Raw genomic sequence first — 10639 nt, forward strand, 5'->3', positions numbered from 1 at the left:
GCAAATTAGATAATAGAAGTAAATTGGAAAGTTGTTTAAAATTGCATGCCCTATCTGAATCATGAAAGTTTAATTTTGAATAGACTGTCCCTTTAAAGGGACATGAAACCCATCATTTTTCTTTCATAATTAAAATAGAGCAGGATTCTTCAAACAATGGGTCGGGACCCATTACTGGGTCACAATACCATGTGTACTGGGTCCCGACTTGTGTGTGTTGTAGGAGTGTGTGGTGTATTGTATGAGATTGTGTGTGTGCTGTGCATGTGTTGTGTATGAAAGTGTGTGTGTGTTATATGAGAGAGTGCGTGGTATGTGTGTTGTATGAGTGTGTGTGTGTGTGGTATGCGTGTGTTATGAAAGTGTGTGTGTATGTGTGTGTTGTAAGAGTGTATGGGGTGTGTGTATTATATGAAAGTGTGTGTGTTGTATGAGAGTGCATGTCGTATGTGTGTTGTATGAAAGTGTGTGTTGTACAAGAGTGTGTGTGGTATGTGTGTTACAGGAAAATGTGTGTTGTATGAGAGTGTGTGGTGTGTGTGTTGTATGAGAGTGTGTGTGTGGTATGCGTGTGTTATGAAAGTGTGTGTGTATGTGTGTTTTGTAAGAGTGTATGGGGTGAGTGTGTGTTATATGAAAGTGTGTGTGTGCTGTATGAGAGTGTGTGGGGTATGTGTGTTACATGAAAGTGTGTGTTGTACGAGAGTGTGTGTGGTATGTGTGTTACATGAAAATGTGTGTTGTATGAGAGTGTATGGTCTGTGTGTTGTATGAGAGTGTGTGTGTTATTACGTTTTACAACGCTTTCAGATTTGACTATAATCAGGAATAAAGCATGCACATATTTTAGTTTCTTTGCCAAAAATTGCAGCTATCATGTTATTTATTTCTTACAAAATTATTTCAAGACCAAGTATAAAAATTGGGTCCCAAAGGTTTGTGGTATCATGGCACTTGGTCTTGGAGGGAAAAGTTTGAAGAACCCTGAAACAGAGCATACAATTTTAAACAACTTTCCACTTTACATCTATTATTTAATTTGCTTAATTCTCTTGATATCCTTTTTTGAAGAAGCAGCAATGCACTACTGGGAGCTATTAAAGGCTTAGGTTTAGGGGTTAATAACTTTAGTATAGTGGCGGCGACGTTGGGGGTGGCAGATTAGGGGTTAATACATTTATGTAGGTGGCGGCGACGTTGGGGGCGGCAGATTAGGGGTTATTAAATTTATGTAGGTGGCGGTGACATTGGGGGCAGCAGATTAGGGGTTAATAAGTGTAGGTGAGTGGCAGCAACATTGGGGGCGGCAGATTAGGGGTTAAAGGTTAAAAATTGTAATGTAGGTGTCGGCGATGTCGGGGGCAAAAGATTAGGGGTGTTTAGACTCAGGGTTTATGTTAGGTGTAAACATACATTTTCTTTCCCCATAGGAATCAATGGGGCTGCGTTACCGAGCTTTACGCTCCTTTATTGCAGGTGTTAGGCTTTTTTTAGCCGGCTCTCCCCATTGATGTCTCTGGGGAAATTGTGCACGAGCACGTAAAACCAGCTCAAAGCAGCGCTGGTATTTGTGTGCGGTATGGAGCTCAACGCTGCCATATTACCTGCTAACGGCCGGGTTTTTGCAAACCTGTAATAGCAGCGCTATTAAAGGTGAGCGGTGGAAATAACTTGCAAGTTAGTAGCGAGCCGCTCATAACGCAAAACTCGTAATCTGGTTGATGGTTATTTACCTGCTCTCATCCAAGGTAATCCAGAAAATCTGGCCTATTGGGGAGGCCTGGGGACAAGTTTGAAAACCACTGCCCTAGATCAAAATAATTGGCAACTGATATTAAAGGGACTGTTAACAAGGATTATTTTTTAGGGAATAGGGATTTAATCTCAGTTTCTTGCTGCAAATCTTTTAATTTAAGTTAAAGATTTTGATAGGCATCACAGTAGAATCATTTCAAAAAGTAAATTAAAACATTTGCAGCAAGAAAATTAGATTAAAATCACTAATAACCTTAAAATATTTACTGTATTTTTTAATGCATGTTAAATAAAACACCCTAACAGCTCACTTGCATATGAATAACACTTTTTCAATGTAGGGCCAAATTAAACAAGCAAGGGTTACATTATTAACCCTTCAGCATCTACATAGCAGGACATAGTTATTTTAAACTGCACAAATACTGTAACCCACACCAAAAACAGCACAAAATATTAACCCCTGCCAGGCTTCTGAACAGCATCAAAGCAATTAAAAAATACAGCTCCTACCCTTCACAAGCAGATGCAGTTTGTTTGCTAATGTCTGTATATTTCATACACTTAACAGTTTTCTAAAAATGTTTTCTAATGTCTGTATATTACAAAAATGCTCATTTTCAAACAGAAAAATAAAGATGCACATTTCAATTGTATTTGGATTATCCCTTTAACATTTAAATCTAGTTGTGTTTGTATGTTCTGTGTAATACAGTAGCAGGTGGCTTACTAATGCTGCTAAACAAACCATTAGTGTATAATTATATGTTACACATGTGTGCAGAGCTAGTGAGATAGTTGTATTTGTATGTTCTGTGTAATGCAGTAGCAGCTTACTAATGCTGCTAAACAAATCATTAGTGTATAATTATATGTTACACATGTGTGCAGAGCTAGTGAGATAGTTGTATTTGTATGTTCTGTGTAATGCAGTAGCAGGTGGCTTACTAATGCTGCTAAACAAATCATACACAACGTGTGTGTGTGCAGCTAGTGAGATTCTTTTTTATATATATATCTAATCTAATGGTTGATATTACCTGAGTGCACATGGCTTGGCTTGTCTGCAGCAGCACACAGGAAGTTCATGGTAGTCAGACAGTGATTGCAGTCAAATGCCGCAGCGCCCTCTGTGGTGGTAAGACCACACTGCACACAATATTACATACTAAACACAGTCTAATGTAAACTGTAGCTAAAAGCTAGTAGTATGGGTGACACATGAACTTTAATTTAATTTATTTCAGAACACAACAAATATACAATGCCTCACTATAAAACTATGTATTATTTAACTTTAGAGTCAGAATTTAAAATACAAGTTAGCCATCTTAAAGGGACATTCCAGCAAAATGTGCATCATTGCATTTCTATTTTGAATAGAATCATTTTTCCAATACACATGCCTTAGCAAAAATGCTCTAGAAAATATATCACCATTTAAATTTACCTTTCCTAATAGGAGCATAAAAACTAATTTTAAAAAGTGTATCTGCGAAGAGAGCCAGCGGTTGTGTACATGACACATGCTGAGTCATTTCCCATGCAATAACAGCTCTGAGCACATGCAGTGTACTTAAGTATGCTTCACATGTGCACTGTTTTTTGTGTACTTAAAGGGACAAATTACTCCAGAATTTATATTGTTTTAAAAGATCGATAATCCTTTTATTACCCATTCCCCAGTTTTGCACAACCAACACAGTTATATTAATATACTTTTTACCTCTGTGATTACCTTCTATCTAAGCCTCTGCAGACTGCCCCTTATCTCAGTTATATTAATATACTTTTTACCTCTGTGATTACCCTGTATCTAAGCCTCTGCAGACTGCTCTTTATCTCAGTTATATTAATATACTTTTTACCTCTGTGATTACCTTGTGTCTAAGCCGTCATGAATCCTCACCTTTTTAATATATTTCACGAGAATTTGAATTGAAAGCTGACTCCTGTACTATCCCTCTGTGAGGACCTTTATGCAAAGCCTGTCACTGAAAGCTATTTACATACCCCTTAAGTGTGTGCCCTGCTCTTTTGCTACCTCTTTATGAGTATTATTAGCGCATACACAGCACTCATCACTTTACGCAGAACAGCAAGCAATAGTAGCGATTGTGCAGATCCAGATTTCTTTTTCGCCAACAAGTAACTCACATGCGTTGCCCATTACAAGAGACTGAGCATTTTGAATGGGAGATTTCTGAACCACGAGAGCGAGTCCACAGCCTATACATATTGATTCAGCTTGTTAAATGTACTGCAGCTATTTGTCAGAGCCAGGAAGTCCAAATTATATGGGGTGGTGACGAGGAGAAGCATTGAACATTAGGTAGAAGAGACTTGCAGATACTAAAGTTGATTACCAGTGTAATATTTGATTTGGACTTTGCAGTATTGATTTTTCCCCACAAAAAAAGTGTTTTTTATTTAATTTTTTAAATATACTAATTGACTTTTAGTACTTATTATAATGTATTACTCTGTAAACGCAGACAAGGTCTCCTGCCTTTTCTACAAACACTTATTTCTTTCATGTAATTAGCAAGAGTCCATGAGCTAGTGACGTATGGGATATACATTCCTACCAGGAGGGGCAAAGTTTCCCAAACCTCAAAATGCCTATAAATACACCCCTCACCACACCCACAAATCAGTTTTACAAACTTTGCCTCCTATGGAGGTGGTGAAGTAAGTTTGTGCTAAATTCTACGTTGATATGCGCTCCGCAGCAGGTTGGAGCCCGGTTTTCCTCTCAGCGTGCAGTGAATGTCAGAGGGATGTGAGGAGAGTATTGCCTATTTGAATTCAATGATCTCCTTCTACGGGGTCTATTTCATAGGTTCTCTGTTATCGGTCGTAGAGATTCATCTCTTACCTCCCTTTTCAGATCGACGATATACTCTTATATATACCATTACCTCTACTGATTCTCGTTTCAGTACTGGTTTGGCTTTCTACTACATGTAGATGAGTGTCCTGGGGTAAGTAAGTCTTATTTTCTGTGACACTCTAAGCTATGGTTGGGCACTTTTATAAAGTTCTAAATATATGTATTCAAACATTTATTTGCCTTGACTCAGAATGTTCAACGTTCCTTATTTCAGACAGTCAGTTTCATATTTGGGATAATGCATATGAATCAATCAATTTTTTTCTTACCTTCAAATTTGACTTTTTTCCCTGTGGGCTGTTAGGCTCACGGGGGCTGAAAATGCTTCATTTTATTACGTCATTCTTGGCGCGGACTTTTTTGGCGCAAAATTTTTTTTCTGTTTCCGGCGTCATACGTGTCGCCGGAAGTTGCGTCATTTTTGACGTTTTTTGCGCCAAAAGTGTCGGCGTTCCGGATGTGTCGTCATATTGTCTCCACATTATTTAAGTTTCATTATTTATTGCTTCTGGTTGCTAGAAGCTTGTTCACTGGCATTTTTTCCCATTCCTGAAACTGTCATTTAAGGAATTTGATCAATTTTGCTTTATATGTTGTTTTTTCTATTACATATTGCAAGATGTCCCAGATTGACACTGAGTCAGAAGATACTTCTGGAAAAACGCTGCCTGGTGCTAGATCGACCAAAGTTAAGTGTATCTGCTGTAAACTTGTGGTATCTGTTCCTCCAGCTGTTGTTTGTAATGAATGTCATGACAAACTTGTTAATGCAGATAATATTTCCTTTAGTAATGTTACATTACCTGTTGCTGTTCCGTCAACATCTAATTCTCAGAGTGTTCCTGTTAACATAAGAGATTTTGTTTCTAAATCCATTAACAAGGCCTTGTCTGTTATTCCTCCTTCTAGTAAACGTAAAAGGTCTTTTAAAACTTCTCATTTTTCAGATGAATTTTTAAATGAACATCATCATTCTGATTCTGATAATGGTTCCTCTGGTTCAGAGGATTCTGTTTCAGAGGTTGTGATGCCATCTTTGATATCATTAGAGTTGATGTCAGGTATATGTCTCTAGCTATTTTAGCTAGAAGAGCTTTATGGCTTAAAACTTGGAATGCTGATATGTCTTCTAAGTCAACTTTGCTTTCCCTTTCTTTCCAGGGTAATAAATTATTTGGTTCTCAGTTGGATTCTATTATCTCAACTGTTACTGGAGGGAAAGGAACTTTTTTACCACAGGATAAAAAATCTAAAGGTAAATTTAGGTCTAATAATCATTTTCGTTCCTTTTGTCACAATAAGGAACAAAAGCCTGATCCTTCACCCACAGGAGCGGTATCAGTTTGGAAACCATCTCCAGTCTGGAATAAATCCAAGCCTTTTAGAAAACCAAAGCCAGCTCCCAAGTCCACATGGAGGTACGGCCCTCATTCCAGCCCAGCTGGTAGGGGGCAGATTACGTTTTTTCAAAGAAATTTGGATCAATTCAATTCACAATCTTTGGATTCAGAACATTGTTTCAGAAGGGTACAGAATTGGCTTCAAGATAAGGCCTCCTGCAAAGAGATTTTTTCTTTCCCGTGTCCCAGTAAATCCAGCGAAAGCTCAAGCATTTCTGAAATGTGTTTCAGATCTAGAGTTGGCTGGAGTAATTATGCCAGTTCCAGTTCTGGAACAGGGGCTGGGGTTTTATTCAAATCTCTTCATTGTACCAAAGAAGGAGAATTCCTTCAGACCAGTTCTGGATCTAAAAATATTGAATCGTTATGTAAGGATACCAACATTCAAAATGGTAACTATAAGGACTATCCTGCCTTTTGTTCAGCAAGGGCATTATATGTCCACAATAGATTTACAGGATGCATATCTGCATATTCCGATTCATCCAGATCACTTTCAGTTTCTGAGATTCTCTTTCCTGGACAAGCATTACCAGTTTGTGGCTCTGCCGTTTGGCCTAGCAACAGCTCCAAGAATTTTTACAAAGGTTCTCGGTGCCCTTCTGTCTGTAATCAGAGAACAGGGTATTGTGGTATTTCCTTATTTGGACGATATCTTGGTACTTGCTCAGTCTTCACATTTAGCAGAATCTCATACGAATCGACTTGTGTTGTTTCTTCAAGATCATGGTTGGAGGATCAATTTACCAAAAAGTTCATTGATTCCTCAGACAAGGGTAACCTTTTTAGGTTTCCAGATAGATTCAGTGTCCATGACTCTGTCTCTGACAGACAAGAGACGTCTAAAATTGATCTCAGCTTGTCGAAACCTTCAATCACAATCATTCCCTTCGGTAGCCTTATGCATGGAAATTCTAGGTCTTATGACTGCTGCATCGGACACGATCCCCTTTGCTCGTTTTCACATGCGACCTCTTCAGATCTGTATGCTGAACCAGTGGTGCAGGGATTACACAAAGATATCTCAATTAATATCTTTAAAACCGTCGTTTAGTTCAGGGGGCTTCTTTTGTTCTTCCGACCTGGACTGTAATTTCAACAGATGCAAATCTGACAGGTTGGGGAGCTGTTTGGGGGTCTATGACAGCACAAGGGGTTTGGGAATCTCAGGAGGTGAGATTACCAATCAATATTTTGGAACTCCGTGCAATTTTCAGAGCTCTTCAGTCATGGCCTCTTCTAAAGAGAGAATCGTTCATTTGTTTTCAGACAGACAATGTCACAACTGTGGCATACATCAATCATCAAGGAGGGACTCACAGTCCTCTGGCTATGAAAGAAGTATCTCGAATACTGGTATGGGCGGAATCCAGCTCCTGTCTAGTTTCTGCGGTTCATATCCCAGGTATAGACAATTGGGAAGCGGATTATCTCAGTCGCCAAACGTTACATCCGGGCGAATGGTCTTTTCACCCAGAGGTATTTCTTCAGATTGTTCAAATGTGGGGACTTCCAGAAATAGATCTGATGGCTTCTCATCTAAACAAGAAACTTCCCAGGTATCTGTCCAGATCCAGGGATCCTCAGGCGGAAGCAGTGGATGCATTGTTACTTCCTTGGAAGTATCATCCTGCCTATCTCTTTCCGCCTCTAGTTCTTCTTCCAAGAGTAATCTCCATGACTCTGAAGGAATGCTCGTTTGTTCTGCTGGTGGCTCCAGCATGGCCTCACAGGTTTTGGTATGCAGATCTTGTCCGGATGGCCTCTTGCCAACCCTGGACTCTTCCGTTAAGACCAGACCTTCTGTCTCAAGGTCCTTTTTTCCATCAGGATCTCAAATCCTTAAATTTAAAGGTATGGAGATTGAACACTTGATTCTTAGTCAAAGAGGTTTCTCGGACTCTGTGATTAATACTATGTTACAGGCTCGTAAATCTGTATCTAGGAAGATATATTATAGAGTCTGGAGGACTTACATTTCTTGGTGTTTTTCTCATAATTTTTCCTGGCATTCTTTTAGAATTCCGAGAATTTTACAGTTTCTTCAGGATGGTTTGGATAAAGGTTTGTCTGCAAGTTCCTTGAAAGGACAAATCTCTGCTCTTTCTGTTCTTTTTCACAGAAAGATTGCTAATCATCCTGATATTCATTGTTTTGTACAAGCTTTGGTTCGTATAAAACCTGTCATTAAGTCAATTTCTCCTCCTTGGAGTTTGAATTTGGTTCTGGGGCCTCTTCAAGCTCCTCCGTTTGAACCTATGCATTCATTGGACATTAAATTACTTTCTTGGAAAGTTTTGTTTCTTTTGGCCATCTCTTCTGCTAGAAGAGTTTCTGAATTATCTGCTCTTTCTTGTGAGTCTCCTTTTCTGATTTTTCATCAGGATAAGGCTGTGTTGCGAACTTCTTTTAAATTTTTACCTAAGGTTGTGAATTCTAACAACATTAGTAGAGAAATTGTGGTTCCTTCATTATGTCCTAATCCTAAGAATTCTAAAGAGAAATCATTGCATTCTTTGGATGTAGTTAGAGCTTTGAAATATTATGTTGAAGCTACTAAGAATTTCCGAAAGACTTCTAGTCTATTTGTTATCTTTTCCCTTTCTAGGAAAGGTCAGAAGGCCTCTGCCATTTCTTTGTCATCATGGTTAAAATCTTTAATTCATCATGCCTATGTCGAGTCGGGTAAAACTCCGCCTCAGAGGATTACAGCTCATTCTACTAGGTCAGTTTCTACTTCCTGGGCGTTTAGGAATGAAGCTTCAGTTGATCAGATTTGCAAAGCAGCAACTTGGTCTTCTTTGCATACTTTTACTAAATTCTACCATTTTGATGTGTTTTCTTCTTCTGAAGCAGTTTTTGGTAGAAAAGTACTTCAGGCAGCTGTTTCAGTTTGATTCTTCTGCTTATAATTTCAGTTTTTTTCATTATAAGATTTAAACTTTATTTTGGGTGTGGATTATTTTCAGCGGAATTGGCTGTCTTTATTTTATCCCTCCCTCTCTAGTGACTCTTGCGTGTAAGATCCACATCTTGGGTAGTCATTATCCCATGCGTCACTAGCTCATGGACTCTTGCTAATGACATGAAAGAAAACATAATTTATGTAAGAACTTACCTGATAAATTCATTTCTTTCATATTAGCAAGAGTCCATGAGGCCCACCCTTTTTGTGGTGGTTATGATTTTTTTGTATAAAGCACAATTATTCCAATTCCTTATTTTTTATGCTTTCGCACTTTTTTCTTATCACCCCACTTCTTGGCTATGCGTTAAACTGATTTGTGGGTGTGGTGAGGGGTGTATTTATAGGCATTTTGAGGTTTGGGAAACTTTGCCCCTCCTGGTAGGAATGTATATCCCATACGTCACTAGCTCATGGACTCTTGCTAATATGAAAGAAATGAATTTATCAGGTAAGTTCTTACATAAATTATGTTATTGTGTGTCCCATTGTTTTTTTCTTTTTTCTCTTGTGTCGATATGTACAAAAATGTGCCTAGCAGTGCTGATTGTGGCTCATCATCCCATCTTAAAAGCACATGGGGAACTTAAAAATAAAAAATACATTTGAAGTGCACAATTTTAACTCTCAGAATAATAATAATAATAATAGTTTGTGAAATGGGTACACAGGGTTACAGCCCAGGTTATTCTGTCAACACCACTAGGGGAACAGCAAATTTTATGATGTCCATTTGTTTTATATAACTTTTATTAAAGATCAATGATTCCTGGTTGTCTAATGTCTAATGGGTGGGGATTAGGGTTGCCACCTCAGCCATGTTTTCCTGGACACTTATGATTTATACATGCTGCAGGGTGTGCAGAGAGGAACATGCATTGTGCTCTTCAGTGTCACTATTTGTGTGCTTTCCAGGGTTGAAAATCATGTTCTTACTTGCAAACCCTGCAGCATGTATAACTCATAAGTGTCCAGGAAAACATGGCTGAGGTGGTAACCCTAGTGGGGATGGATGCCCTGATATGACTCCAGTTTAAAGGGACATGAAACCCAATTTTTTCTTTCATGATGCAGATATAGCATGCAATTTAAAAAGAACTTTGCAATTTACTTATTTTATCTAATTTGTTTTGTTCTCTTGGTATTCCTTGTTGAAATGCACACCTAGGTAGGCTCAGAAGCTGCTGATTGGTGGGTGCACAAATATGCCTCATGTAATTGGCTCACCCAGTGTGTTAACTAGCTCCCAGTAATGATTGATTTTCTTCAACAAAGGATACCAAGATAATAAAGCAAAATAGATCATAGAAGAAAATTTGGAAAGTTTTTTAAAATGGTATTCTCTTTCTCAATCATTAAAACATTTTTTTAGATTTCATGTTTTATTGCTTTAATGCTTTTGTAAGATATAGGCAAACAGAATAAATGGGTGTAGGTGAAATGATAAAAGTATATATTGTACAACTGATGGATGGTGGCTAAGATAGCAAGATTACTACTTTTTCTATTTATTATTGTAAGGATGGTGATTACAGACAATTTACCTTGCTACCACATATTGGGCCAGATTACAAGTGGTGCGTTAAATATTTATTTTGCTCGCTCGTAAACACAGCTGAAAGTAAA

This window comes from Bombina bombina, chromosome 2, assembly GCF_027579735.1.
Source record: "Bombina bombina isolate aBomBom1 chromosome 2, aBomBom1.pri, whole genome shotgun sequence".
NCBI classification, from domain to species: Eukaryota; Metazoa; Chordata; class Amphibia; order Anura; family Bombinatoridae; genus Bombina; species Bombina bombina.